General features: G+C 42.8%; 1 long non-coding RNA gene across 1 annotated transcript; it reads left to right on the top strand.

Moving 5' to 3' along the window:
* Positions 1 to 266: 266 nt before the first annotated feature.
* On the top strand, positions 267 to 12,423 carry LOC129736408 (uncharacterized). Its single transcript, XR_008732962.1, has 3 exons — positions 267 to 9,911; positions 9,998 to 10,090; positions 10,281 to 12,423. It is a non-coding gene; the product is annotated as an uncharacterized LOC129736408 (long non-coding RNA).
* Positions 12,424 to 16,925: the final 4,502 nt, after the last annotated feature.

Below are 16,925 nucleotides of genomic sequence, written 5' to 3'. Positions count from 1 at the left end.
GAGTTCTGCTGAACAACTAGCACTGGTGGAGTGTTTTGTTTCGTGCAAGTCCAAGAGTGAAATCAGGCAATTAGGGGCCTTTTGGTTTTCCCTTCATCTTCTCGTCCATGAAGTGAGAGAAGAGGTCCTAACTACTGCGTGTTCCTGTGGGGGCTTGGAGATAAAATTAGCATACTTTTTTAAAATAGATGTTTTACCTGACAGTAACTTTGAAACCAAAGGTGTTGCTAGGCCTTGCTCTTTACTTCTTTATGCTAGGACTTGCTCTTTACTTCTTTATTTTCAGAATTAGTGGAAAATACCAAACCGTGTCATTTGGGCTGACAGTTATTCTGTTTCCTGAGCTGGAGATAATAAAACAGTGGCAGGTGTTTATAAAACCACTTCTGCAAACTTGTTATGATAGATGCAATAATTAGCTCTCCTGGAGATGTACTTCCCAGCAGCCTGCACAAGTGACTCACACTGATTTCTGTGGGAGCTCCAAGCAGGGAACTGGGTCTCTTTATATAATCGTGGGAAAGAAAAGCGCTGTCGTCTTTACCTAAGAAAGGCAACTTGAATCTGTAGATATAGCTGGCTATTTTTAAGTCATCCTTCCATTTTACTCACTGACATTGAATTCTGCCTACTCTTAATGTTCTTTCAGAGATTCTTTTCTCCCACCTATCCCGTGGTGTTTGATTGCCTCAGGCATCATGGTCCATGTTTTTCTTTTTAGGTGCATCATCCCCACTGATGGTAGTATCACCCCAGAGGTATGAAAATAGAACTGGTTCCTCTGGCTCTGAGAGTCCTCTTGTTTCCTAAAGTTCTCCCAGTAAAGGGTACCAGTTCAGAGTTTTCTCCCCGTCTTGCCTACTCCTGCTATACATCACTGCAGCTGCAATAGTTTCAGCAGATCAAATCCTGGCATGTGTTGGTTTAAGAGAGTTAACTGCTGCTTTGTGTTCTGTTTAAGCCTTAGCTGTCATGCTTGCATAATGTGCAGTTTGTGAGCCTGACATTTTGCGCGTAGTGTAAGCTACAGATGAGTCACACAATCAAAGATTCATGGGAATATTTCCAGTAACTTCAACGAGCTTTGACTCAAACCGCCAGCACCCTTGACTGAAACAGATGGTGCGTCTGCAGGAAAGCAGGCAGCCTGATGGACATCATTTGCGGCTGTATGATGTCACTGACACTGATTTACAGCAGTTGTTAGTGAAACAACACTTCACACGCATGCAAAGCCTTTCCTCAGAGTTGCCGTACAGAGTCCAGGCCAGCTGTTGGTCAAGAAGTAGAATGCAAGAGTGAAAATGTAAATCTTAGATGTAAAGTTTCTAAAAGTGAATAGAGGTATCAAACTAAAACAGGCTATGGTACTGAGCACCAAGAAGCAAGTTCTAGTTTAACAAAATGTTCATCACGATCAACCACTTTTGCACTGTTTCTTTTCTTCCTAAAACAACCGCTTGCATAAGGAATGCTCTCACTGCTCACACTCCATCAGGCTCGTGGTTTAGTTTTCCTCCTGGGCCAAAGAACAGGGGAGAATCCTTCTTGTTGAGACTACAAACTTAATCTCCAAATTGACAAAGAGTCCATGAGTCATGAGCTTTCTCCTCTGGTCAGGTCAGCCACTGCCAACAGCTTCCTCTCTGTTTACAGCCTGAGCCACTGCAGCTAGGAACAGGCTGGTCATGTTGCAGGTCATTGTTGTGCTGATGATGAAAGAAGAAGGAAAACTATCTGTAGGTCTCTGATAAACTGTGAGACGTGATGGAAAAAAATCAGGATTTAAGTCACCACCAGCTTTAGAAAGAGAAGTCTTCAGAGGTTCTGATGCACTTCTAATACTTAAAAGAAATCAGATAACTTTTACCTTGTACTCTCCCAAGTATTAATAGATTGCTCATTATTTTTAGGGAGGAAAACAGCTAATGTGTTTTTTTGGCTTTGGATGAGTTTTACTAACTAGAACTGCTTAGAATTGGAGTTTGCAACAAGCATCACATTTTTAAAAATTTGTTTTTCTTAGGAAAAGCAAGGAAATTGAACAGAGAACATTGGTTTTGAACAGTACACATAGGAGTCTGTCTGCATGTATTCTGTGAGATATATATGTGATAACAGTATACTAAATTGCATCATGTTCTTCCCTTCATTTATGTATGTTATTACAAATTTGGTTCAGTACGTTATGGGAAAACTTTCTTGAGTAGTACTGCATTTTGCCAGCTACTGAAGTTTTAGGATTTCTGATACATTGCTTCAAATCTGGTTTATTGCTTCTGATCTAAAAAATTGCATTTCCTATGATGTTAATCTGAAACCTCCGTTTGAAAAGTACTTCACATGTGAGTCTACTTGCAGATAGTCAGAACATGTCAGTAGTGGTATAGAGTTATGGGGCAGAGACAGGAAGAAAGGAGTTACACTTTGTGGTCTCACACCTCTTCATTTCAAAAGCGGTCTTGGGGGATTTCTTCAGAAATACACTTTTATCTCAAAGCACAGTTTGCTTATAGCAGGTGGTAGAGGCTGGCTGTATATATGTTCCCTGTTCCCGCTTTAGAGTGTAAGGCCATTTCTTCTGCTTCTTCTTGTGGCTGAAAACAAGCTGGCTCATGCATAGTCCAACTCTGCGTTCCCATTAGTAGAGATAAAGAGTGAAAAAGAGGGTTGTTACCCACCTCCTGCTGTTCAATGACACAAAACAAGTCAGTGCTTAATGTGCAGATGTGCACATCACAGAAACGTTACACCAGAAGCAAATCATACAATAAACTCTACTGAGCTGTTGGAGGCTCGTCACTTGCCAGCAGGGCAGACCCTTGGCAGCCCTTGAGGGGAGCTCTGCTGTGGTGTTCCTCTCTGCCGGAGACACTCATGCTTATCCTTTCTCTCCCTGTCTTTTGACTCTGCATTTCGAGAAGGACGACTTCGATATCCAACTTCAGCAAGGGTAGTTGGGCTGAGGTCTCTGAAAAACCACAAAAGTGATGGTTTATTTCCTTGCTGAAAAGCATATGTTTTATTCCACATCTAAGCAGTACTTAAGGCATGTGAAGCTCCCACCTCCCAGTTGGTTAAGTCCCATGGCTCTTGCAGAGGACCCACAAGTGCAGCTGAGACCTTTGTGACCCACCTGTTTCTGCACACAGGGCTGTCTCGCAGGTAACGAAGCAGCCTGGCTGTCAGCTAGCAGAGCTGCTGAGCAGCGCAGCCAGCCCTTTGGCGTGCAGAAACCCGAAGTGCCCTTGCATGCCGTGCTTGCAGATTCACTGCCTTTTGTAGGGGTTGAAAGACCTACTGAATCCAGACAGGGACAGAGCGCTGTCCTCTGGCTGTAATTCTCAGTTTGGGCACCCATATCTAAGACCAGGCACATAATGGCCTCTTTAGCCCTTGAGGGCTGTTCAGACCCTTCAGACTCCCTCACCAACTGCAGTACACCTTCTTGCAGAAGTCCAGCTAACTAGTAGTCTGGGGTTATGTTCACAGGTATAACATCACACATGCAGAAATAGTGTCTTCGGAGCATTTCAAGGCTTTGTTCATAGTTTTTCAGCATTTGTGATTTTTTTTTTTTTTCCTGTTTACATTGTAATGTATTAATGTATGGTAGAGAGCTCAAAGGCGCTTTCTCTTGTTCTTCATTTAGGTCATGGCCCCCATGTGCTTTCAGCAGAATAGAGGAACACTGATTCCTAATGGCCTGACATTTGTCTGGTTGAAAAGAGACAGAAGGCAACACTGAGGAGCCAGTGGTAGATTTCATGTATATTGAGGCAGTCTGTGTGATGATTTCAAGTGCTGTTCGCGCATGAGTCATCCATGGAAGCTGTTCAATTTAGATGCAGGTCATCTTCTCCTAATGCATGACAAGCTACATATGGTCCCATAAGTCATACATCACGATACTTTCCTCTTTTGCAACAATATATAGTATTTTCAGTTCCAGTACATCATACAAAGAGATTCTTGTATGAAGCAGGAGTACAAAACTGCAGCCACTTCATATGTAATGGAAATTGAGTGATTAGCAGAAACAGGTTATTTTTCTACTTCCTTAAATGTTGCACTCCATTTGTAATGATCAGTCCATGTCCAATAGTTTAATAGCATTAACTACCATTAGTATTTAACCAGGGCTTTTTTCTCAGGTCTTCATAATTTGATTTAGCAGTGCTCAGGCTGTTAGGCATAACACATTTAATAGTGTCATCTGTTGTGCAGTGAGAAAAATCCTGAAGATTTAGTAGCCCACAGTAAATAAAAACGGAGCCCAAAGGCTGTGGATAAAGCCAATACTTTCCATGGAATACAAGAAGTGAAAGAAGGAGTCTTAAGCTTTAAAACACATGCACTCATCGCAGTGTGCTCGAGAATGAACACTCATTGATAGCACTGGAGTGCTTGCTTTCATTGCAGTGCTAATTCAAATAAACCACTATCCAAGCAAACTCATCTTGAGATAGCCTGTAATGTGTGTCAACACAGTAAGACTCTAGAGCTGCACAGTTACACTGCAGAGTAGCTGAGATTGTACCCTCATCTTGCAAAAGTGATGACAAATCTGCATTAAAATATTCCTTTTTTTCTCCCTGCCGCAGCTGATATCACTTGGTGTCATTGAAGTCTGAATTGTGTCTGAGCGAACCTGTACTGGTGACACAGCTTCACCTTCTACAGGGGGGGAAGGGCTGACCGTCTGGGTGTAGGGACCTCTTCAGCTGGATCTTCTGGTGACAGAGTACTACCATGGAACCACCGCCTGGTGCATCAGTGAGGACAAGCCTGGGAGCTCATAGATAACTGCAAAATGAGCTTCTATACTGTGTGCTGTCAGCCTGCCCCTGCCCTCGTGGGAAGTCCAGTACTAACACATCTGTATCTTTGCTTCTCCCTGCCCCCTCTGGAGTGTACTCCCTCTTTTCCCCTGTCTTGTGTGAAATCCCAGGATCAACCGTCTTGTGTCTCTAAGGATCAGTATTTTTTGCCAACCATGGCTCTTCAGGAGCTCCAGGTAGTTCAGCATCTTTGAGACTTTCCTTCTGGGGCTGACGGCAGCAGGCACACACAGTGACTCACGTTTGGTCAACCCCTGCTCTCTGCAGGGATGGTCTAAATCAGTTCGGTGAAATAAAGTGATCAGCTGGTGCGCAGAAAAGCAGAATTGTGCCCATTACTCACGCTGAGCTTAAAGGAAAATGTTGGTCAAAGGTCTTCATATCTCAGCAATAATCTCCTAGAAACTCTGGTTGATAACATCTTGTGCTCACTCTTTCCTCCTTGTTTTCTTTTTTTTTTTTTTTCTTTATACAGTATAACATAGCAGTCTCCAGGAGAGATTGTACCATTACAGGCTTGCAGCTCTGGAGCAGGTGTTTGTTTATTGCTTGGTCATTGAAAACCGCTGTGTGATTGTCTTTTTTTTTCCCCCCTAAAATACCATAATTTTTATTCCTCCTTGTTAGGAGATATGTTAAATTGTTCAAAGGGATATATTAAAATATTCACTGTAGCGAAGGTTTAATGAACAGAAAACTTTGCACTTCAGAGTGGCTTTCCTAATGCTTAGATTTCCCCTCAGTATCTGAGCAGGGTCTTTGTCTTCATTTCTGCTTTGTTCTTCCTCCTCGTCGGGGCCTGCATTAGGAGTTCGCTCGGAGCTGCTGCTGTTAGTCAGGTCCAGATTGAAACCTTTGGGGGTCTTGACTTAGACGGCAGGATCAGCTGCCTGCCTGAGCCGTTTCTGTGGATTCATGGGCCACTGTGATCTCAGAAGACCCAGGCAGGGTTCACATACTGTTGACCTGATCAGTGGTGAAACTTCAGGCTAACACGTTAAAGTACAACATGACTTACCCGTGCACCTGCCTGTGCATTTACATCGAACAGTCCTAAGGCACCTCTACTGGCGAGAAGCTAGTGGGCAGGATCAGCAGGCAGTCTTCCTGACAAAATAATATGTCTGAGTTCTTCTCTTCAGTGTCCCAAAGAATTTTAATGCCTCATGTGAATAGATGTTATTCTTTTTTACTTTGAACAACTGATTGATTTTTTAAATGACGAAATTTCTCACACCAGTTAATGCATACTGGTTTTTGGGTTTGACTGCAAAATGCTATATTTGCTTGCTTGCTTTTTTTTTTTTTTTTTTTAAGCACACTTGTAGGATATCCTGTTTCACAGACCAGGCTGGCAATTGGAAGCAAATGTGTTTGTAAAACAAACCCTAAAATCTGCAGAGTTTGTAACAGAAGCATGATACCAGCATAAGCACTTCTATCAAAACACGTGGAACAACTGTAATAACCTTGAGTTCTTCACGAGAGAAAGTAGCAACAGTTTATGAAGCATTTTAAATTCGTTTATTTCCCTTTTGAATCAAATTTAGGTCTCCTTCCTCTCCACTAATATAAAAAAATAATGGGACTGGACGTGAGGCAGTTGTTCTAGACAGTCTCAGGATAAGGACAGTCATCTACAGGGAGCCGGTCTGTGGCTTTTTCCCATACAGAACAGGTGTGTCACAGGGGGTTTGGTTTCAAGTAAATTGAAATTTCAGAACTGAAAACTCCTAACAAGCATGAAAGGCAGCAAAAATACTAATTAGCTGCTTTCTCTTTCGCAATAATAGACTTGCAGATTTCATACCTATCACTGAAGACGCCCAACTTCATTAGCTACAGGGCGACAGGAGGTAGAAGAGATCAAAGCCAAATTATTTCTTTGCATTATTAGTCAGGGATGCAACATCTGTCAGGAACAGAATGTCTGATAGTGCTCGCAGGTATTTCTGTTCTCGGTTTAAAAAGAAACCAAATGGTATACTCAGTCTTATACTCTTATTCAAAAAATCCTTAGGAAATTTTTCATATTAAAAACTGCTACTTAAATATTTTTCAGTCCGTAGAATGAGTCATTTACCACCAAGAGTTTAAAAAAACCCCACAGACTGACAAGCTTTCTAAGCCTACCATGTTAGTACATAGCAAATTAGATAAAATCAGTAAACATCAAACTCTTTCACAAGCTTGCTTTTAAAAGCTGGATTTCCTAACTCCGGGGAAAAAACATTGCCCCTGTGAATGCCAAAACACAGTTCTTTTTGTCTTCTCTGTAATGAATGAGGAACAAATGGACACGTTATCCCTGTGGAAGTTGTCACAGAAGTTAAGTCAGCAGTTAGGGTTGTGATTTTGGAACTTATTTTACTTCATAATATGTTTACTGTATTCCAACCCTGCTCATTAATTAGAGATGTTTAGGGTACGTGTGACTCGCCAGCTGTACGGTCTTGCCTGAGGACATGGGATTTTCAGATTTTTTCAGCAGTTGAACTCCAGTTACTACTAAGGGATGGCATGAAAGGGACTTCCTGGAAACTGTTATCATCTGAAAGGATGGAAGGTAGCCTTGGATCTTATTATAGTGACTCATGTCTGGAACAGACGTGAAACAGTCTATGAGGAACTACCTCCTGCCCCGGCTAAGGCACAAACGCTAGTACAGCATAAACAGATCGCTTTTTAAATGGCGTTAAAAGCAGCGTATGAGACCAGCATTGTGCAATTTACACTAGCTGGCTATTATTTGGGGGCTGAAGTTTCCACTTTTCCTCAGGCACGGTGTACAAAGGAATTGAATCAGTCACCCTCCGTTCAAGGGGAAATAAAAGTCCATCGTCCTTCAGAGGACCTCGGGTTTGAAACCTTCTTGGTTAAAAAGTCCTCCCAGCACAGGACCCATAACAGTACCTGGGTCTCTGCAGAGGTAGTAGCAGCATAAGAGCTGATGACTTAACACAAAAAGGGGAATTGCAGTTATTAGTTATTAGTGGCTGTCTTCACTGGGAGCAGAAGTAAGGAGCAGCTAAAACCGTACAATTTTCCTGTACACTTTTAACTAGGTAACGGGAGCCGGAGTTGGCGTGTTCTTGCATGTATTTGCTATGGGTGGAAAAGGTGCTGACTCCCGCATCTCCTTGAAATCAATAACGTGGCTCCCCTTGTCTTCAGGGGGAGCAGAGGCCGAAGCTGCAGATGCTATAGGATAATTATAAATGAAACAGAGAGTTGCAGTATGCAGTAAACCCCTGCGTGGCTGCGATTCAGGAAAGCACTCGGTGTTCTTTGTCAGGGGAGTAAATCATGTAGCAGCAGGAGACATCTTCAATGTTTTAAATGCTCCTCAGGAAAACTAAACACAATTTGGACTATGCAGAATTATGTACTCCATACCTTCATGGAATTTTTCCACCTTTGAAGTTTTTGGGGTTTTTTTTACCACAAAAATAAGCTTGTTCCTTCTTTTAATGTGTTCCAGTGTGCATTTGTTTCCACAGCTGATCACTGAAACCCCAAGAAGGCAACAGCTGTTATGAATGTATAATCAGACTGCCCAGCTAATTAGTGGTTTTAAATGGACTTGGGGCTTTTTTCCCCCCTCTCCTTCTTGTGATTTCAGTGTCAATGACACTGTTAAGAAATTCCTAATGAGGAAGACTGTTATATAAATGCTTCGTAAACTAGGTCTTCTTTTATATTCAAAGCATAACACACAATTAAAACGCACCATGGGCAGAATCATAGCTTCATTTAACTCATCTCAGCCTACCCACTCTGTGCTGAAGTGAATATATCCTGCTTTTCATTTGATGTGTCCTGTTGTGTTAGATGTACCATACTGATCTAAAAATGGTAAATTCTGTGGGTTCCCAGAGTTGTTAGCAGAGCCAGACGCTGCATGCATGCAAGACATGGCTCCACACAGCTCCTCTAGTTAGAAGGAAAAAGAAATGTGTAAAATGATCTCACTTGTCCTTTCAGAACAGGTTTCTAATCCATTTCCTTGCAAAAAAACCACTGAAAATAAAATTTTCCTATTAAAGTTGTCAGACTATTACTCATTTTTTCTGTAACATTTCCCGGTTTATTCATGGTGTGATTACAGTTAATCAGGGAATAACACTGCAATCTGTGAGGACTTTTTAAAATTAGTTGGAAATCATTACTTTTAAAAAACATTATTTAGGACCACTTCTCAACATTGATTTTTGAAAATACTGATTTTTTTCAAGAGTTTTTCCTCCAAAATTATGGGTTTTTTTAAGAATGCAGTATTTAAAGATAGAGTGTTATCTTTAAGAATCACTAACCAGAGGCTGAAATCTTCAGAAAGCCTTCCTCTGATAACCTCTGCCAAGCAGTGCTGGCAGGTAGGGAAAAATAGAATCCAAACAAAAAATGGAAACCCTGCAGATTTTTTAAAGCACGGCAAAATGTTTAACAGTTTGAAGTGTAAAGGAACCTAATTCCTTCAGTAATTTTTAAGGCAATATATATTTAAAGTAAATTTTTGGTTTTCAGAAAATGGAAAGGTTTTAGAAATTAGGAACCTAATTTCTTTGGTAATTTTTAAGGCAATATATACTTACAGTAAATTTTTGGTTTTTAGAAAGTCCTTCTGTATTGTGTGTGATGTTAACCAGACTTAGAATACAGAGTTATTTCACTCCTGTTTACTGCTGGGGGAGAAAGGCTACATAAGCTTCTGCTTACCATACCCAGGCCCCACAAGCCATGAATGAGTCTCCCTATAGAAAATGATTACACTTGCTTTAGAATCTCTAATGTTTCTGAAACTGCTAAATACTAGTTTATTTATTGCCTTCTGTTTTCTGAGACTTTAGCACTTTCATTTTCCATGCTTTGACCTGCAACCCTGAGAGATGAGTAATTTTTAAAGGGGAAGTGGAGTTTCTTCACTGACCACATAAATGCAAGAGCTGGGCTTTTATGAAAGGTGACCCGAGATTATGAAACTGGTGATGTGCCCATCCAAACTGGTGTGGCTGAGAGGACAGCCTTAGAGCATGAGAAGTGCCAGGTGCTAATGAACAGAGTGAAGGGAAGGTAAATAATTCTGAGCTCTGGCAATCCATCCCAGCAGCCAAGTATCTGCATCCAGAGTTCAGCTTAATTGTTGCTTTTCCTTGCAGGTACCAAGCAAATGTTTTCCTACATGTGCCCTTTTTTTAAACGTGATTGGCTTGTCTGTATTGCTGGGCAGAGATTTACCTTATTTACCTAAGGTGAGTCTATCTGATGATTTCTGTCCACTTACCACCTGTACCTTCCTCAAAACTCTTCTTTTTATGGTCTTTTAGATAAAGATTTGGTATTTATGTGTCTCTAACTGTAAGGTTATACATTTTTTAATATGCTGTTGGCGTGCTAAGTATATGCAGTAACAAAGGTACACACACTCTGACCTGTATGCAGGGGCTAGACTTGTGGATCAGAAAGGGAAAGAGCTTTTCCTTTCTTTTGGAAGTGATATCCCAGCTGTTGTCATTGCAAATATTGGAGCGGTGCCTCTGTAACTCACTAGGTAAGCCCTGCTGATCGATTAGCTAAGCTGTTTGGCATGGACTTTGATTAACTTTTGTTCAAATTTAACTTTCTCCTGGAAAACCTAGCTGTTTGTTTTCTGTTGTTGCTAGAGTTGTGGCTAATAGATCTACATTATAAACATGAATAAATAAACGATTGTATTGATATGGATTTTTGTTTGGCATCAGCAAGCTATATTCATGACTACTACCAACAGCTGAAGCAGCCAGATGTGTGTGTACGTGCGTGGTTTTACAACCACGTAGGCTTTTGCACAATAAATCCATCAGTGCTGATTGCTTCCCTTTCTCTAAAAGGCCCTGCTTTTTCACTTCATTTTGCTGTCTCTAACTCTAATTCAGCAAATAACTTTTAGTAAAATCCTAAAGAGTAGGACATTTGTGACTTATATAATTTAATGCATTAGTCACAAAATAGCAGATGAACTTGTTAAGGGTGAGTCATGACTTTATTGCCTGCATCTTCTAGATGTAAAATGGATCTTTGTGGGTTGGGGGTTTTTTGGCTTTTTTTTTTTCCCTCCAACCTTTTTTATTCTGTTCTGAATGACAGATGCCTCATCTGTTTTATGGCTAGGAAGACATACTGTTTGAAAAAGGCACCTGCTTTCTTGCCGGGTTTAGTCTGCAATTTTTACTGTGTTTGCTCATTACTGCCTGTAAAACCTCACCCTTTTTTTTTTTTTTCCTGAGCAAGTTGTAAATATGATTTCAATATACATCATGTTTAATGCAAGGCGACTCTATCTCACCATTTTTCAGAGTGCCTTGTGCACACCTTGCAAAGCAGGGAGAGCACCTCTAGATTTGGGGGGGATCCAGCTGCCACTGGTGGCATATCAGAGCAGAGCTGGGGAAGCATGAGTGGTATGGTCTCTCACTGGCAGAACATTCTCTTCTCTGGAAGGCATAATTTCAGTTTCCAAATTAAAAGTCATTTTACAGAGGTTTATCACCTTGGGGTTGAAACGGAGCCCGCAGCTTGAAATTCAGCCTTCTCTCACAACACTGCTTTGGAGTGTGGCAGCTGAAGGCAGTGATTGCCCTGTTACCCCAACTATTTATTTCACACATTTACCAATGCACTTGTACGTTTCTCAGCACCCAAAGCTGCACGTAGTGACTAAGCTGTTACAACACCCTGCCAGCAGAACGAGAGGTCTTCCTTCCCCTCTGCATCCCTCCCGCTGCCGAGTCCCCAGATCTCCCTTCTGCACGCTGCTACTTACGGGACCGTCAGGGAGCTGGGGCAGCTGGTAGCACAGGGCCAGAAGAGGAGGAAGGAAGGGAAAGCTTGGGCAGGGGAGAAGATGCCGTGCCCTTTTGATGGTTCTAAGATTGTCTCATGCCAAAGCCATAGGGCATGTGGTTTCACCCCAAGTTTCACTTTTCCCACCCCATGGGTGATTGATTGATGAGCCTTTCACATTGCCACGCAATACAGAAAAATGTTTTTTTGAAGACTTGGGAAATACAGCTGGGTGCTAATGAGATTTGAAGGCATGTGATGAAGGCAACTTCTCCTCCTCAGGGGAGAAGTTGTCACAGTTTCTTCTCAAGATCGCAGACTTTTTTTACAGTCCCCCCAGATACACCCTAAAGCCAGAGGCAATGTAGCTTCTTCGTGGGTTAGGTCCAACAGATCCCTCAGGACGAAGTCTGTGAGTCAAGCAAGCTCTTACTCATTTCCATGGGCATGCCAAGGAGTCTGTTTTTCAAGGCACATGCCTTCCAAGTAGTGCCATCAGAAATAATTGTAAGTGATGCAGCGCTCCCTTCAAAACAAGCCAGCATTTGTTAGTCCGCTGGACAGGGCTGGCAGTGTCCTTTGATTAGAGGCTGAGTCAAAATTCAGATTATGCCTACGAATGCAGGACTAGCCACGCAACAGGCTTTGCTATTCCCAGGAAACGTCTGGCTGCTTTCTCTCCCTCTGTGTGCCTGTTCTTATGCATCTTTGCCTGCTATACTATGTCCTTTTAAAATTCAAATTACTGTAATTACTCCTCGGTTATCAGGCCTTCTGTTATCTCCACCATGGTGTTTTTCCCTCAGGAAAACAGCCCATTCAGCTCTTGACAGACCATTTCATACCAGCCTGCCCTGGGTACTGTTTGCCCACTGCTCTCTGCAGTCACGGCTGGTGATGAACTGTTTTCCCACCTCTCCCCTGCCCCCTGCCCGGAAGCATGCTGGAAGCTGGAGAAGCACAAACATAGTTCAGAAAAATAATGCCCAAAGCCTCTCATGCCTTACTGAGAGTTTACATAAGGGTGCATAAGTTTTGCATAAGACAAGGAGTTAAATATTTCCAGTTAATATATGCAAATGGCACAACACTGCAGGAATCTGCAAGCGATCAGCTGCATCCTTGAAGACCAGAGCCTGGGGTGCTGAGGGGAAGAATGTTGCCCCTTGTGCTTACATACAGTTTATGGACTTTGTGAAGACTTAGTAAAAAAGGTGATGTTGTTAATAGTTAACCAAGTCGATAACAAGATAGGAAAACCTGTTAATGAGTGCGGCTAGAGCAATCTGCAATATGATGCATGATGTCCACATGATACACAGACATATCCCAAGGAGAAGTGGGCAGAGCATCACAAGCGGCGTGCAAGGCTTCCTGACTCACTGCACAAATAATAGTCAGGGGAGTATCACTTGGAATGATTCCTTCCAAAAACCAGTGTTATATAAGGACAAAATTCACTCTGGTTGTGGTAGGTTTGATTTCATCTTTCTCTGCCCACCCTCGGGGTGAGAGCAATAACTTGTGCCAGGGAGCCCTTGACTGGGCAACATCCAGGTCCCTGCATGTTGTGTTGACTGGACCCTTTCAGTATGCAAACACTACGTCATAGGGAGCACAGGCAAAGAAAACTGGTTTGCCCTGGGATGCGGCCCTATGGCGTTCAGTCATTATCCCCATTTCAGCCCTGCCTCTGAAGAAGGTGGCTGCTTTGCTTATGGCCACGGCCTAAGGGCACTTTATTCCCTGCTTTTCCATGAGAGAGGCAGATCAGCTTCTCAGAGACAACCCCACTATCTGTGCCACGTTTGTGCTAGCCCCGCCAGCCTGTGCATCACAGCAACATTTCTGCTCATTAGCAGGGCATAGTTTTGAGAGACCTCTGAATCGTCATGGGCATCCTCTTCTGCAGGCCCAGGGAAGGGCTGCCGCTCCCTCCCGCCTTTCACCGCCTGTCTGTGGGCCTCACTCAGCAACAGCAGCTGACGGTCTGTTCAGAGGGAGCTTTCACATCTGTCTGTAACCATAGTGACCAGCTTGGTCCCAGTGGTTTGGGTTTCCAGGAGCTAGAAATGCAAGTGCATGTGTAATGTTTCTCTTCTGTGGCACCTTCTCCCTTTCTGTAAAGTACCTGCATGTTCTCCTCATACTATGGTCATGCAGTACAGCAGACTTACGGAAAGCAGTTCCCCTTGTCAATTTTAAAACACTTCTAGAGCCTCTTTTTTATTTGCAAAGGAGAATCACTTGGCTTCCAAAGTATATTTGTAAAATAACATGACTTCTGTGACCATCCTTCATCCGCTGGATTTATATAAATAGCTTCGGTAAAAAAAAATACACGAAGGATTACTAATAACAATCATCTTAAAAGGTATCTGTCTCTTCTTCCCTTTTGTATTACAAACTGCGCATTTGCTGGGTAGTTTCCCTTTGCATTAAGAAGACTCAATACTGCTGCTTGGCTTCCTGCCACTTTTTGTTGCTTAACTCCTTTTGATAATTAGCAGCTCTACTGTTTGTTAGGTTTGTATCAGTTTAATGAGGCATCTCCACTGGGCACTGTTAAATCTGTCTCTCTTGAGCAGCACTCCTCATGTTGACTGATGAGTTTCTCCTGTCTCTGCAATCCCGTTTAGTCAAATCCCAAGCATCTCAGCCTGAAATGTAGGAGTCAGGTTACTACGTTGTAAGTAGCGCAGGGAAGTGGCACTCCCCATTCCTCCTAGTCGGAGGCTGACCCCGTAGCCCCCCTACTCCCATGCATGAGTCCAGATCCCACAGCAACTCCTGTGCAGGGAAAACACCATCCTGGCCACTGAAGGCTTTGCCCATCCCTGGGGATCTGTGGGCACGGTGGCACATGGGTGAGCCCCCAGCCTGAGAGAGACACACTGATATAAACCTTTTGAAGAGAAGCAATATAAAAGCACCAACTTCTTTGCAAATTATTTGCGTAATGAAGTTAGAAAGTTACTGAGTGTCCGAGTGACCAAATGAGGTGATGTGCGTTCTTCTGGGGCAAGGCAGCACAGCCTGGAGAATTATTTTTCTGCCTCTTGAGCTCTGTTTGGGCTGTTAGGCTGATTATACTTAGTCTGTCGTGTACACAGCTGCTATGGGAATACATATTTACATATTCGCTAAAATAAATATACCAGCTTTGATAAATGCATCTCTTTTCAATGAACCTGACCAGCTAGCATAAATTAGTAGATGCTAAAAGCAGAGATATTAAGTAGAAATTTCTCACTTTGTGTGTACAGTAGATGCCAGTAAACTTGTCACCTTTGCCATGATAGTGATACCTATACCGTAAGCGGTCTATAGGCTATAGTCTATAGGCTAACACAATGCTTGCACTGTGGAGATGGAGGAAAGGAGGGGTTTCCTCAGGACAGTTAGATTTAAAAATGTGAATTTAATCCTTAAACAAGACAGAGCGTGTAGCTGTCACACAGGCAGAGCTCCCACCATCCCAGCGATCTGCAGCTCCTCGCTCCCCTCGTTGTCCAAGGCTCAGTATTGCAGTGACAGAGCAGCTCTGGCCATGCTGAAATCTCTCAGCTTCCATGGAAATGAACTGAAGTGGAAAATACTAAACACTTTCCGAGAGTTACTTGACACTGCAGGCTGAAGCTGTAGCAGTCTGTCTTTTATTTATCTTTCATTTGCATGTTGGCCGTCTTGCTGAATGGACTGTGGTGTGTACTTACGCTAAGGCCACTCTGAATCACTCCGGCATTAAGATGTCCCGATAACACCTCGGTCTAAATGAAGGTGCACCTGCGTAGTGGCTGTATGGTCTGCAGAGCCCAAACTACGCTTGATCATTCTGAAAGGCTGGGCCCAAACCAGCACATGCTGCTCCTTTGCTGGGGGCTGTCAAATAAAGGCGTTCATGAAGTGACAAGCTAGAAGTTACCATAAAATCTGATAAATGGAAGGAGGAGGCAAAACAGAGAAAGCAAACCTAATTACCTGCACACTGTAACTGGTCACTGGCATTCTTATATTCCCTTCAGACAACAGATTCCTTTTCAAAGAATAGACATACAGCTTATGATACCTGATGCTCGCCACAAACTGGAAAGTTTGGAAACCGAACCTCAGGGCCTGTGCCTACTGAAGTCTGACTAATGCTTTCTGTCTTTGTTACACTTACTTGATCCACGGTTCAAATAACAGCTCAGAAACTGACCACATAATGTGATAAAAGGGAGGTTTGTCTGTATCAGACATAACCTTTGCGTCTCTTGTGCCCAGTCTCTCCCTGGGGGAACTGGCGTAGCTTGACAGGACATGAACGATAAAAGAAATGAAGTGTTTCCAAATATTTTACCCATCCAAGAGCCATCTTTGCTCAAAGTTACCCTACTGCTGTTTTCTCTTTATTTTCTACCAACATTTACAAAAGGGGTTTCTTTTTATGTACATTTCAGGGAGCCTTTTTTCGTAGACCACTTTTAGGCAAACTCACTAGCAGGCAAGTGCATAGCGGAAATAACACATACGATTTAACCAATGTTAAAGTCACATGCGACAAATAATGAATTATGGATAGTAGAAGGCAAAAGAGAAGTCACAAGCCCAATGCAGCATTTCAGTCCTGTTTACAACTTCGTAAACATCGTAAACGATGGTGCTTAGATTCAGATCTTTGCTTATTTGCCAACAGATTGGCAACCTTTCAGGTTTCTGTGAGCCAGAAAGGAATGTCACTGATTTCCCTTTTCTAGTTCTTCCTCTCCATACCTTCCTTTCCAGCCTAATAAAAGCAAAAAGGAAAGAAGAAAACTAAGAAGATAAAAGAGACAAAGAATCAATAAATGTCCTTTAGCTGAAACTTCAAAAAGAGCAGCCACTAGCCAATGCACGCTGCAGGGGTGCCACCAGAACTGCCAGGAGTTGCCACCTTTGCTGAAAGACTAAGCACACAGAAGAAGCAGCGGGTGCCTGCGAGAGGCAAACGGCTGCAGCACCTTCGCCCCGTCCCCCGGGGCTCCGGAGCTGAATGAGGCGCACAGAGAGCCCTGCTTCTGCTCTGTGTGTCTTGTGGTTTAACGCACGGCTTTGCTTTCCAAAAGCCTCCATTTAGTATTTCTCACAAGTGTTTACGATCACATGTATTAAATTCGTATGTGGGCATGGGTAGAGGAAACACAAAGCACGTTTTGATTAGTTGCAGGAGAGTCTGAGGCTTGGAATAAACATATCACCTCAGAATTTGTCATACCCCCTCGTGGGGACCAAGGTTCTGTCTTT

The sequence above is a fragment of the Falco cherrug genome, chromosome 6 (assembly GCF_023634085.1).
Source record: "Falco cherrug isolate bFalChe1 chromosome 6, bFalChe1.pri, whole genome shotgun sequence".
Lineage (NCBI taxonomy): Eukaryota > Metazoa > Chordata > Aves > Falconiformes > Falconidae > Falco > Falco cherrug.
This window is presented reverse-complemented; position numbering and strand designations above follow the sequence as displayed.